The following is an 11,236-nucleotide window of genomic DNA, read 5'->3' as shown; positions in this document are numbered from 1 at the left end:
ATCAGCCTTCAGAAATTCTTTATGATAAGATCTACGATTGGAAACCAAAAAATATATTTAGGGAAATAACTACAATTGGTTTCTTTATGACAATAACAACGATTGAATTTCCGAAATTTATTATATTCTGACACGGCAGCGAGATAAAAGACCAAAAAAAGACACATGTCTCGGCGTTTTTTCCTTTATTTAAATAACTCCTAATTTTCCAACTCCAAACGTTCCCTGTGCATAAATCAATTCTCTACTAATCCCATTTTCTTTCCATAAATTACTCAATAAAATTGGAGTGGATACTTGAAGCAGTGATTTTGAAATTGTGTGAAATAGGAAACAAAGGAAAGGTCCTCAACATTCCATGTAAACAGAAAATTAATTGTTAAGATATTTCTAAGGTTTCCCGATTGTATACTTCTCTTTTGGTCATACCGAAGTGATATCACTGAATTACATAACATTCACTGAAGTTGTGAGTTATTTGATAAATGATACACCCAAAAATATATTTGTTGTTGTGTTGAACTTTGAAAATTTTGGTGAGGTGGGCCCCCCTCAAATGAAATCCTGGCTACGTCCCTGAAACCAACCATTAGTCTTCTATAGGAAAACGTGTTGATCTTCTATGAAAATAGGTATTAGTTGAGGTAAAATAAAAAATCATATTCGTTATTTATGTGCGAAACTGGCAGATCTTGTCACAGAAGACCATGACATCGTCGCATACAATAGGTCTGTCTGGTTACCCTAAAATTTGTAACAACTTGTACCAATTGTTGCTGGAAGTCGTCTGTTAACACAAAAAACAAGCAAAAGAGAGCGATTCGAGAGAGATATTTTGACAGTTCTTTCACTGAGAGTTTGCAAATTCTTGCTGGACAAATTTCTTCTAGCAGCACTAGCAATGTTTCTTCTTCCTGAAAACAGTCAATCATCTGTTTTTAGTTTTTTGTTGATTTATGTTTGTGAACATTAAAAACAATTTTATTGTGGAAATAACATAGTCTAATATTATTGTTTTATGGAGAACAAATTTGTAAAGTGGAAAAATACTTTTTTGTTTCATTTTCTTTTTATTTTTAATTAAATTAACTACAACGTTTTTGCTTCCTTAATTGGCGGACAAATTGTTCTTTTTTGGCAAGCCTGATTGCTTGCTGGTTTTTGCTGGGAAGGTGTCTGTTTACTTTTTAAAATTTTCTAGAAAAAGAGAATAAAAACCCCATACTCTCTGAGAAAGTTCTTGCTGGACAATTCTTGCTCGGAAAGTAACCAGACAGACTTAATACCAGTAGTTTTTCTTCTTCTCACTCAGAAATAACGAAGGTGACATCTTACTTTACTTCAAGCGAAAACCAAAAGATTTCCACCTTTCTTAAATTATACCAATTAAAAATGGAAATATTTTTCGACTTTTCTTACTTGCTCGAAGTAGTATTCAATAAACAACATTTATTAGTTTACATTAACTTTCGTCTATCTATATCAGCGACGACCACAGAAATACAACCAAAGTGAAGACATGTATGAACGTATGAGTGAAAAAAGCAACAACCACATTATGTTTTTGTTTGTTTTCATTCAATTACACTGTACGTGAGAGAGAGAAGCAAATGCAAAAACAACTCAGTGGGCGCCCTCACTATACGATCTAAGCAAAGAAGCTCGTCCCTGATCTATATACAAGGACATACACAGTCTTACATAAGTATACGTACGCCCCATAAATCTCGGGTTTTAGAAAAAGTAATGATATTTATGAAATTCCAAGTACACAGGTTTATTTCGTCTCACTAATAAACAATATTTAATACAACAAAAGTATATTCCATAATATAAATAACGGTAAATTTTACAAAAACCAAAAAATGATACTTACAAAAGTATACATACGCCCCAAGGAAATATGAGTATTATCGTACAATTTATGGAATTAGCAGCAAAATTTATACATTTTATTGTTTTGGTGAATGTGTCTGGGTGTCCGAGATATATTTTAGAGAAAAAAAAAAATAATTTTTGGGTGTTAAGTGCCGTTATTTAATGCCAAACTTCTTGTATAGCTCGTTAAAGCTGACCCTTGCTGATTTCTTTCCGTTTTAGGTATTTGAGTATACAAAAGCCACAATATTAGTGTCAGTTTATAGATTTTGAGATCCTAGAAAGCTTTTTAGTTGACCTTGTGCATAACACACCTTCCTGGGTGTCGATAAATTCACATTTTTCCTAGGATATCTCAGGAAGTTAATAGTTTCCTCGGAATTCTTGGCTCAAATTACATACAGAAGACCTTGAATTGTGTTTTAATATGGTGTTATATAATCCTTGGACACCAATTGAATCAGAAATGTGAAATATTCTGTTAAAAACCTGCTCCCAAAGCATCAAAATATAATCACTACCAAAAAGCATGAAATTTACACTGTGAACAACGAAGTTTTCGTATTATAACCATTACCTTCAATATAGGGTCGGAAAGTATCGGATAATTGCACATTTCTGATTCAATTGGTGTCCAAGGATTATATAACGCCATATTAAAACACAATTCAAGGTCTTCCGTATGTAATTTGAGCCAAGAATTCCGAGGAATCTATTAACTTCCTGAGATATCCCAGGAAAAATGTGAATTTATCGACACCCAGGAAGGTGTGTTATGCACAAGGTCAACTAAAAAGCTTTCTAGGATCTCAAAATCTATAATCTGACACTAATATTGTGGCTTTTGTATACTCAAATACCTAAAACGGAAAGAAATCAGCAAGGGTCCGCTTTAACGAGCTATACAAGAAGTTTGGCATTAAATAACGGCACTTAACACCCAAAAATTATTTTTTTTTCTCTAAAATATATCTCGGACACCCAGACACATTCGCCAAAACAATAAAATGTATAAATTTTGCTGCTAATTCCATAAATTGTACGATAATACTCATATTTCCTTGGGGCGTATGTATACTTTTGTAAGTAACATTTTTTTGGTTTTTGTTAAATTTACCGTTATTTATATTATGGAATATACTTTTGTTGTATTAAATATTGTTTATTAGTGAGACGAAATAAACCTGTGTTCTTGGAATTTCATAAATATCATTACTTTTTCTAAAACCCGAGATTTATGGGGCGTACGTATACTTATGTAAGACTGTGTACATACATATTATGTTTCTTAAACATTACGGTAGGAAGTTTGGTGTTGTTGTATTTTTTATAATTTCTGAACTAATTTCACGCCTATTGACATGAATGTTGCAAGCAGCACAAAAACAGACATTAACATAAATACTGAATTATACAAAAAATAAAATGAATTTGTGATGAATTAGTAAAAAATCTTCAACAATAGCTAAATAAAATGACTGGTACTTTTTCGCTTACATACCTGTCTATCATATTTACAAAAATAGCCTAAAATCATTTCATTCTATAATCTTATTTAACATTATCTTAATTAACTAAACAAATAGATCCCACTTCCATTTGCTAATAGGCTATTAGTGGTGTTCGAATTGTGACCATTCGTTGTCTTGAATTTGTTGAAATAGAACCTCGATAATAAGGATCCACTGTATTTTGTAGTGGAGCGTAATTGATACTACTTTTCGTTGTTGTTGGTATTATTGGTTTCTCCTTTGTAATTTGTTTTGCCTGAAATTTTAATACATAAATACAGCAGATTTTCTTACCCTGTTGTAACATAAAACGCTCACAATGGCCAGACCCATGCCAAAGCAATTTACCCATGTTACTGGATTTCTTAATATTAACAGCGACACAGCTATCACGAAAATACGTTTTGATGCACAGGCCACAGCATACGTAAGCTATTATGTTTTGCAACCAATTCAAAACACCGTCAGCAAAGAGTAGTGCTATAACCCGATAATCCAAATTTGTCTTGAAACACAGAAAATTAATAAGAAATTGACTACAAATTAAAATGTTAATATACTTACAATGGCCGGATGTTGAATTACTTTAAAACTGTCCATATACACATAGCCCAGAAAGTCCGCGTTCACCTTACTACTTTTTTAAAAATGATGCTAAAACTTTAATAAATAGGTAAATGAGATCAGTTGTTCTTTCATAAATATGTTACTGGCACTCTTTAGTACCAGAATAAAAAGAAAAATTCCAGGAAATATATTATTTTTGCGAAGATAACGGTAAAAAAGTGTTGCAACTGCTAAATTAGAGCCCCAAAAAGTCTGCGTTCACTTTGTATGTTGCAATAATACTGTTAGTTTTTTTGAATTTTTTTTGAAGTTTTCTCCCATTTTTAATCAATATTGTCACAACTGGTCATTCTGTGAGGTCGTTTGCACACTTAACTTAAAAAAGTAAAGTATTTTAAGAATGGAAAACAAGGGCAAAGAAATTAGCATCGATAAAAGGAAAATTCTAGGTAAATTATGGAAAATGCTATCGAAATATTGGCGAAACTGTAGGTAGAACATATTAGTCTATACATAGAGTGATAATTAACTATAAACAAACCGGAATTTTTACGTCAAAACCCAGATCTGGGCATTATATAGGAGCCAAAACCTTACAATCTCAGCAGTATGCTTTGAAACGTTATGTTGTTGCAACCAAAATTTCGTAGCTAAACCAAGTTCTTCTGCAATTTGGTTCAAATTGCGCTTCATGATGTTTAGGTAACCATACTTGTCCATTGTCGATTCAATAAATACAAGTTGGTCCACTCCAGAAGCTGCTACACACCCCCAAACCAAAACAGCACCCTCGCCATTTTTTACAGTGTAAATTCAAGATTTTGTTTTTCAAGCGCAGTTCGAGCTTTCTCCAAACAGTTTGAAGTCCTTTCATTGCAACCATATAGAACATGCTTTCGTCCGAAAATATGACTTGATTCCGGAATACTGGAGGCTTGTTTATGTATTCATTAGCAAATTCAATATGCTTCTGCCTGTTCACTAGTGATATGTACTGCTTTCGCCGTGCGACTATACCGTGATATCCAGCTTTATGCAGTATTTTTCTGGCGGTTTGTGCACAAATACTTTTTTTGGATGCCATTTTCAAATTTTCAACAATTTTCGAAGTAATTATCGGACTGTTTGTTTTAACTATATTAGTTATGTTACGCTCCTCCCGTTCTGATAATATTTTTGACCGTCCAAAACTGAGCTTTAAACGTCCAGATCTGGGCTTTGACTTCAAAATTCCGATTTGTTTATAGTTAATTATCACTCTATGTATAGACTAATATGTTCTACCTACAGTTCGCCAATATTTCGATAGCTTTTTCCATAATTTACCTAGAATTTTCCTTTTATCGATGCCAATTTCTTTGCCCTTGTTTTCCATTCTTAAAATACTTTACTTTTTTAAGTTAAGTGTGCAAACGACCACAAAGAATGACCAGTTGTGACAATATTGATTAAAAATGGGAGAAAACTGCAAAAAAATTCAAAAAAAACTAACGGTATTATTGCAACATACAAAGTGAACGCAGACTTTATGGGGCTCTAATCTAGCAGTTGTAACACATTTTTACCGTTATCTTCGTAATAATAATATATTTTCTGGAATTTTTCTTTTTATTTTGGTAGTAAAGAGTGCCAATATGAAAGAAAAACTGATCTCATTTACCTATTTATTAAAGTTTTAGCATCGTTTTTGAAAAGTAGGAAGGTGAACGCAGACTTTCTGGGCTATGTGTATAACCAAATTGGTAGGAACATAACTAATGTCAATTTACCAAGCAAATGTAGCAATCGTAAATGATGTATTCCAGTATCTTTGAGTATCTAGGAATATAATTGCACATGATTAAAAACCATTCAATGCTAATAAAAATCATCATGAAACTTGCCTTTTTTGAAAATATATTCTGTAATGAAAAACCCATAGTCTTTGAATAGTAACCGCGAAAGTATTACAATAAACAATGGCATTGTGGCTTTAACTAGAAATACAAAAACAAAAAACCAAACATTTATTAATATTCAAAAACGTGTGTTTAACGGAATTGAACACGTCATTAAGATGTTTTCTGATTTTATCCTACCTGTATGAGCATACGAAACAGGAACTTTCCACAAAGAAATATACGCTGCCAATGAAAGCAATGAAGACAACTTTAACCTGTTTTGGTCATATGGACCAATTAAGGTATGTCATAGGGCAAATACCGGCTTGGACCCTAAACACACAATTTCAACAGTAAAGCACAGAGAAGACTCTGTTGTGGTATGGAAGGATGGGGAAAAATTCAGATATCGTGCACCGAAAATTTAATTAAATTTTTGCCAAAAAGGCTAAAAGGTGTCAAGGATAACAGAGGATGTCAGACCAAGGGCTGAAACCCTAAAAAATCCTTTTTGTTTCATGAAATTTTTAGAGTGGATACTTTTCACTGTGAGGTAGAAATCGACGTTGTTTAACGATTTTTATTTTTGTTATCTAAATTTACCCGAATTTCGTTTATTTTATTATATTTAAGTTAAGACCCGAATGTAAAAATATAAAAAAGAATGAAATCGCTATCATTAACACTTAGCAATCGCAGTTTTAATGAATGAAATTGAAGTGGATACTTTTGATTGTGATTCACTGTATGAAATACCTATTTAAACAATTGTTTTGTAATGGTCATATAGAAATACACCTACAGTCAACCAAAAAAGTCTACATACACCCTATAAATCTCGAGTTTAAAGGGTAAGGAGGCATTTTTATGAAAATCTAAGTACATTGTTCTATTTCATATCCCCAATAAACAATATTACATACAAAATATATTCCATAATACGAATAACGGTAAATTCTATAAAAAATTAATAGGGAAAAAGTGTACATACACCCAATGAAATATTAAGATTACAGTAAAATTGATGGAGTAAGCAATACAAATTTTACATTTTATTTCTTTATCGAATGTCTCTGGTTGTTTATGATATATTTTAGACAAAATAGGAACATATTTGTGCTTTAATTGGCGTTATTTAAGGTCAGACTTCGCGTATAGCTCGTTAAGGCGGACCCTTGCAGATTTCTTTGAGTTTTTCAGTCTGGTAGTTTATGAAACCCCAGGAAATATAGTGGGAATAATTATTTTGAGATCCTAGAGCACATTGAAGTTTTTATTAGGGATAATATATGCTCCTGTGCTTCGCTAAATATGCGAATTCCTGAGTTTTTCATAAATTTTATAGTTTTCACAGCATTCCATGGGTCAAATTAATAGCAATAACCTTGGAATTAGCTTGTAATAAACGTTTGGACCTTAACTCAATCAGAAATGTATAACATTATTATTCAAACCCGCTCCTAAAGTTTCCAAAGCATCAAAATAAAAGCACCACCAAAGAATGCATGAAATTTGTATGAAATTTACACTGTTAACTAGTATGCTCTCGTATTATGATCGTTAGGGTCACCTGAAGCGCTATAAATGTCGCATACTTTTACATTGCTGATTCAATGGATGCTCGAGGATTGTACCAGACCTTATTACAAGGTAATTCGAAGGCTTCTGCATGTAATTTGCCCCTTGGGATGTTGTGAAAACTATAAAATTTATAAGAAAACTCAGGAATTCGTATATTTAGCGAAGCTCAGGAGCATATATTATCGACAAGAAAAACTTCATAGCGCTCTTTGATCCCAAAATTATTAGTCCCAATGTATGTTCTGGGGTTGCATAAACTACTAGACTGAAAAACACAAAGAAAACTGCAAGGGTCCGCCTTAACAAGCTATACGCGAAGTCTGACATGAAATAACGGCAATTAAAGCACAAATATGTTACTATTTTATCTAAAATATATCATAGACAACCAGAGACATTCGATAAAGCGATAAAATGTAAAATTTGTGTTGCTTATTCCATCAATTTTACCGCAATCTTAATATTTCATTGGGTGTATGTACACTTTTTCCCTATTAATTTTTTTAATTTTACAGAATTTACCGTTATTCGCATTATGGAATATATTTTTGTTATATGTAATATTGTTTATTAGGGATATGAGGTAGAACTATGTACTTGGATTTTCATAAAAATGCGTCCATACCCTTAAACCCGAGATTTATAGAATGTATGTAGACTTTTTTGGTTGACTGTATGTACATACATTTTATGGACCACTTTGGAATTTTTTTTTCTTTGCCTTCGCCTTTAGTGCATTTTTCTCCGCCTTCAGAGCGTTTTCAACTGTTTTTTATGTAAGATGGAATTTTGTTCAGGTGGAAGTGCAACGATTCTTGTGGTATTTTATATTTTTCAGCAACTGGGGTTCCGAAATTAGTGGTTGCCTCTTTCAGTGCCATCTTCATAGTCTCCAGAGTATATCTCTGGGACCCTCTTATGCAGAGCTATGTTTCGTCTTCTAGGGCAATTTCCACATTTCTTTGTACTTCTTGTTGCTGCGTATACCAAGTGGTGGTGACAATGATGCTGGGTTCATGTCGGCTTAATCTATGCAACACAGCTCCGTTATTGGTACTTTGTACACTTCGGCTTGTTCTTCTGCTGATTGGCCAAAGTCGATACATGCATCATATGCCCGACTCATGTTATGTTCATCGTAACCACCATTAACACCATCATTGCAGGCTCCACCAGCACCATCGTCATCATCATTGTTGGCTGCACTACCATCAATCGTTGTTGTTAAGATCGTTAAAAACATCAGTGTTGTTGGCTCCACCAGCAGCAAGATCACCAGTGTCGTCATCTTTGTTGCTACCCCCACTAACAACAGCAAATTTCTTCCCGCTTTCACCACCAAAAAAATGAAAATTTATAACGTTGCCACTAATTTTAAATATATTTCCATGAGAAGCTACCGTATACACATAGCCCAGAAAGTCTGCGTTCACCTTACTACTTTTCAAAAATGATGCTAAAACTTTAATAAATAGGTAAATGAGATCAGGTTTTTTTTAATAAATATGTTACTGGCACTCTTTACTTACTTACTTAGTTGGCCCATTACAGAACATTTGTTCCATAGACCGAACTAAGAAAAGATCTCCATTCCTCTCTGTTTTTCGCTTGACTTTTTGGAATACCGCGCCTTTCCATTTCTTCATCCACTTGTGTGCTCCATCGAAGCTTAGGCCTGCCGATTCTGCGTGCACCGCCATGTGGCATGTATTCATACGCCTTTTTAGCGGGTTCATCATCGCTCATTCTCATGATATGGCCTAGCCAACGCAATCGTTGCATCTCGATACGTTTAACTATATGCATGTCTTTGTATAGCTTATATAGCTCGTGGTTCATACGACGTCGATATTCACCGTCAACGCAAATCGGCCCGTAGATCTTTCGAAGAAATTTCCTCTCAAACACACCAAGCACTGCCTTATCTGCTTGCGCAAGCACCCATGCTTCGGAGCCATACATTAGCACGGGTAGTATCAGCGTTTTGTATAGTGTTATTTTTGTTTGACGAGATGTGGCTTTGTTTTTAAATTGCTTACTTAATCCATAGTAGCATCTGTTGGCCAATACAATTCTTCTTCTTATTTCACAACTGATGTTGTTTGTTGTGTTTATGGCAGTGCCGAGGTAGACGAAGTCTTTAACTACCTCAAAATTATAGGTACCAAATTCTACGGTTGGTCCGAGCTCTATGGACGCTTTGCGCGTCGACACCATCAATTTGGTCTTTTCGCCGTTTACCGCCAGACCCACTTTCGCAGATTCTGCTTCGACCTTCCTAAAGGTATCAGTTACTTCCTTTACTGATCGTCCCATGATGTCTATGTCATCAGCATAGGCAAGTAACATGTGGCTATTGGTGTAAATTGTGCCATTTCTTTTGACATTTGCATCTCGTATTACCTTTTCCAGCAAAATGTTGAATAGGTCACACGAAAGGCTGTCTCCTTGTCTGAAACCTCTTTTGGTACAAAATTCTTCGGAGAGGTTCTTTCCAATTTTAACTGAGGACCTAGTATCAGTTAGAGTCATCTTACAAAGCCGGATGAGCTTTGCGGGAATACCAAATTCAGACATTGCATGGAATACCTTTGATCGGAGGGGACTGTCGAATGCTGCTTTATAATCGACAAAAAGGTGAAATGAATTCCTTTGTGGAGGTCTCTGGAATCCAAGTATGGATTTTGCGGCTGTTTGCATGGAGTGGGCAATATTTTGCCATTGTGTTGTTATGTTATCGGGACAAGGAGTGCTCGCGTTAAGCAATTGGGCTAGTTGAGTGGAATATGCTGTGGCTATCTGTTGTGTTTGCAGCTTATCGATGTCCAACTTCCGCGTTGTGTCTGTTCGTGCTTTATTTGCAACGTTTAGACGGGTACGTACCTTTGCTGCAACAAGATAGTGGTCCGAATCAATGTTTGCGCCTCGGAACGATCGTACATCCAACACGCTGGATGAATGTCTTCCATCTATCACAACATGATCAATTTGATTACTTGTTCTTTGATCTGGGGACAGCCAGGTGCCCTTATGAATATCGAGATGCTTAAATCTGGTACTGCTAACTACCATGTTTTTTGCAGCTGCAAAGTCTATCAGCCTCATACCATTGTCAGATGTTTCACTGTGGAGACTGAAATTCCCGACTGTTGGGCCAAAGATATTCTCCTTTCCAATTTTGGCATTAAAATCGCCTAGAATGATTTTAATGTCATGGGCAGGGCAACGGTCATATGTTTCTTCTAAGCGCTCGTAAAATATATCTTTGGTCTGTTCGTCCTTTTCTTCAGTGGGAGCATGAGAACAAATAAAGCTGATGTTGAAGAATTTAGCTTTTATTCGAATTGCAGCAAGTCTTTCATTCACTGGGGTGAAGCTGGATACCAGATGTTTTAGTCTCCGACTAACTACGAATCCGCAAGCAAACTCATGCTTTACGTCATGGCAGCTATAATACAGTGCGTCACCTTTAGGTGTTGTTGTGACGCCTTTCCCAATCCATCGTATTTCCTGTATGGCAGTAATATCGGCCTTGTACTTTTCAAGTACGTCTGCCAATGCGAAGACTGCACCTTCTCTATAAAGAGTGCGAACATTCCAGGTGCAGATTCGCAGATCATGGTTCTTAAAACGTTTGCGGGGTTCGTCAACTTTAGACGGGGTTGTTTTTCTTTTCTGTTTTTTCTAGGGGAGGGTTACTAACCCGACGCCCAAACTCAAGTTTTTAACGTTCTTATGGGTGAACGCGCGGCACATGTTAGCTCACTACCTTTAACGGGTGTTAAAGGCAGTTCCCCAGGTGACACCACGGGGAGGTCA

The 11,236-nt window shown here is 35.2% G+C and overlaps 1 pseudogene; it reads right to left on the bottom strand.

Annotated features, from left to right (window-relative positions):
• Nucleotides 1-3,448: 3,448 nt before the first annotated feature.
• On the bottom strand, nucleotides 3,449-8,705 carry LOC141398187 (solute carrier family 35 member E1 homolog; annotated as a pseudogene).
• Between the last annotated feature and the right edge of the window lie 2,531 nt (nucleotides 8,706-11,236).

Source organism: Musca autumnalis, unplaced genomic scaffold (assembly GCF_047663935.1).
Source record: "Musca autumnalis isolate F117 unplaced genomic scaffold, ASM4766393v1 scaffold_3, whole genome shotgun sequence".
NCBI lineage: Eukaryota > Metazoa > Arthropoda > Insecta > Diptera > Muscidae > Musca > Musca autumnalis.
The sequence above is the reverse complement of the archived record's forward strand: the minus strand, read 5'-3'. Positions and strand labels throughout refer to the sequence as shown.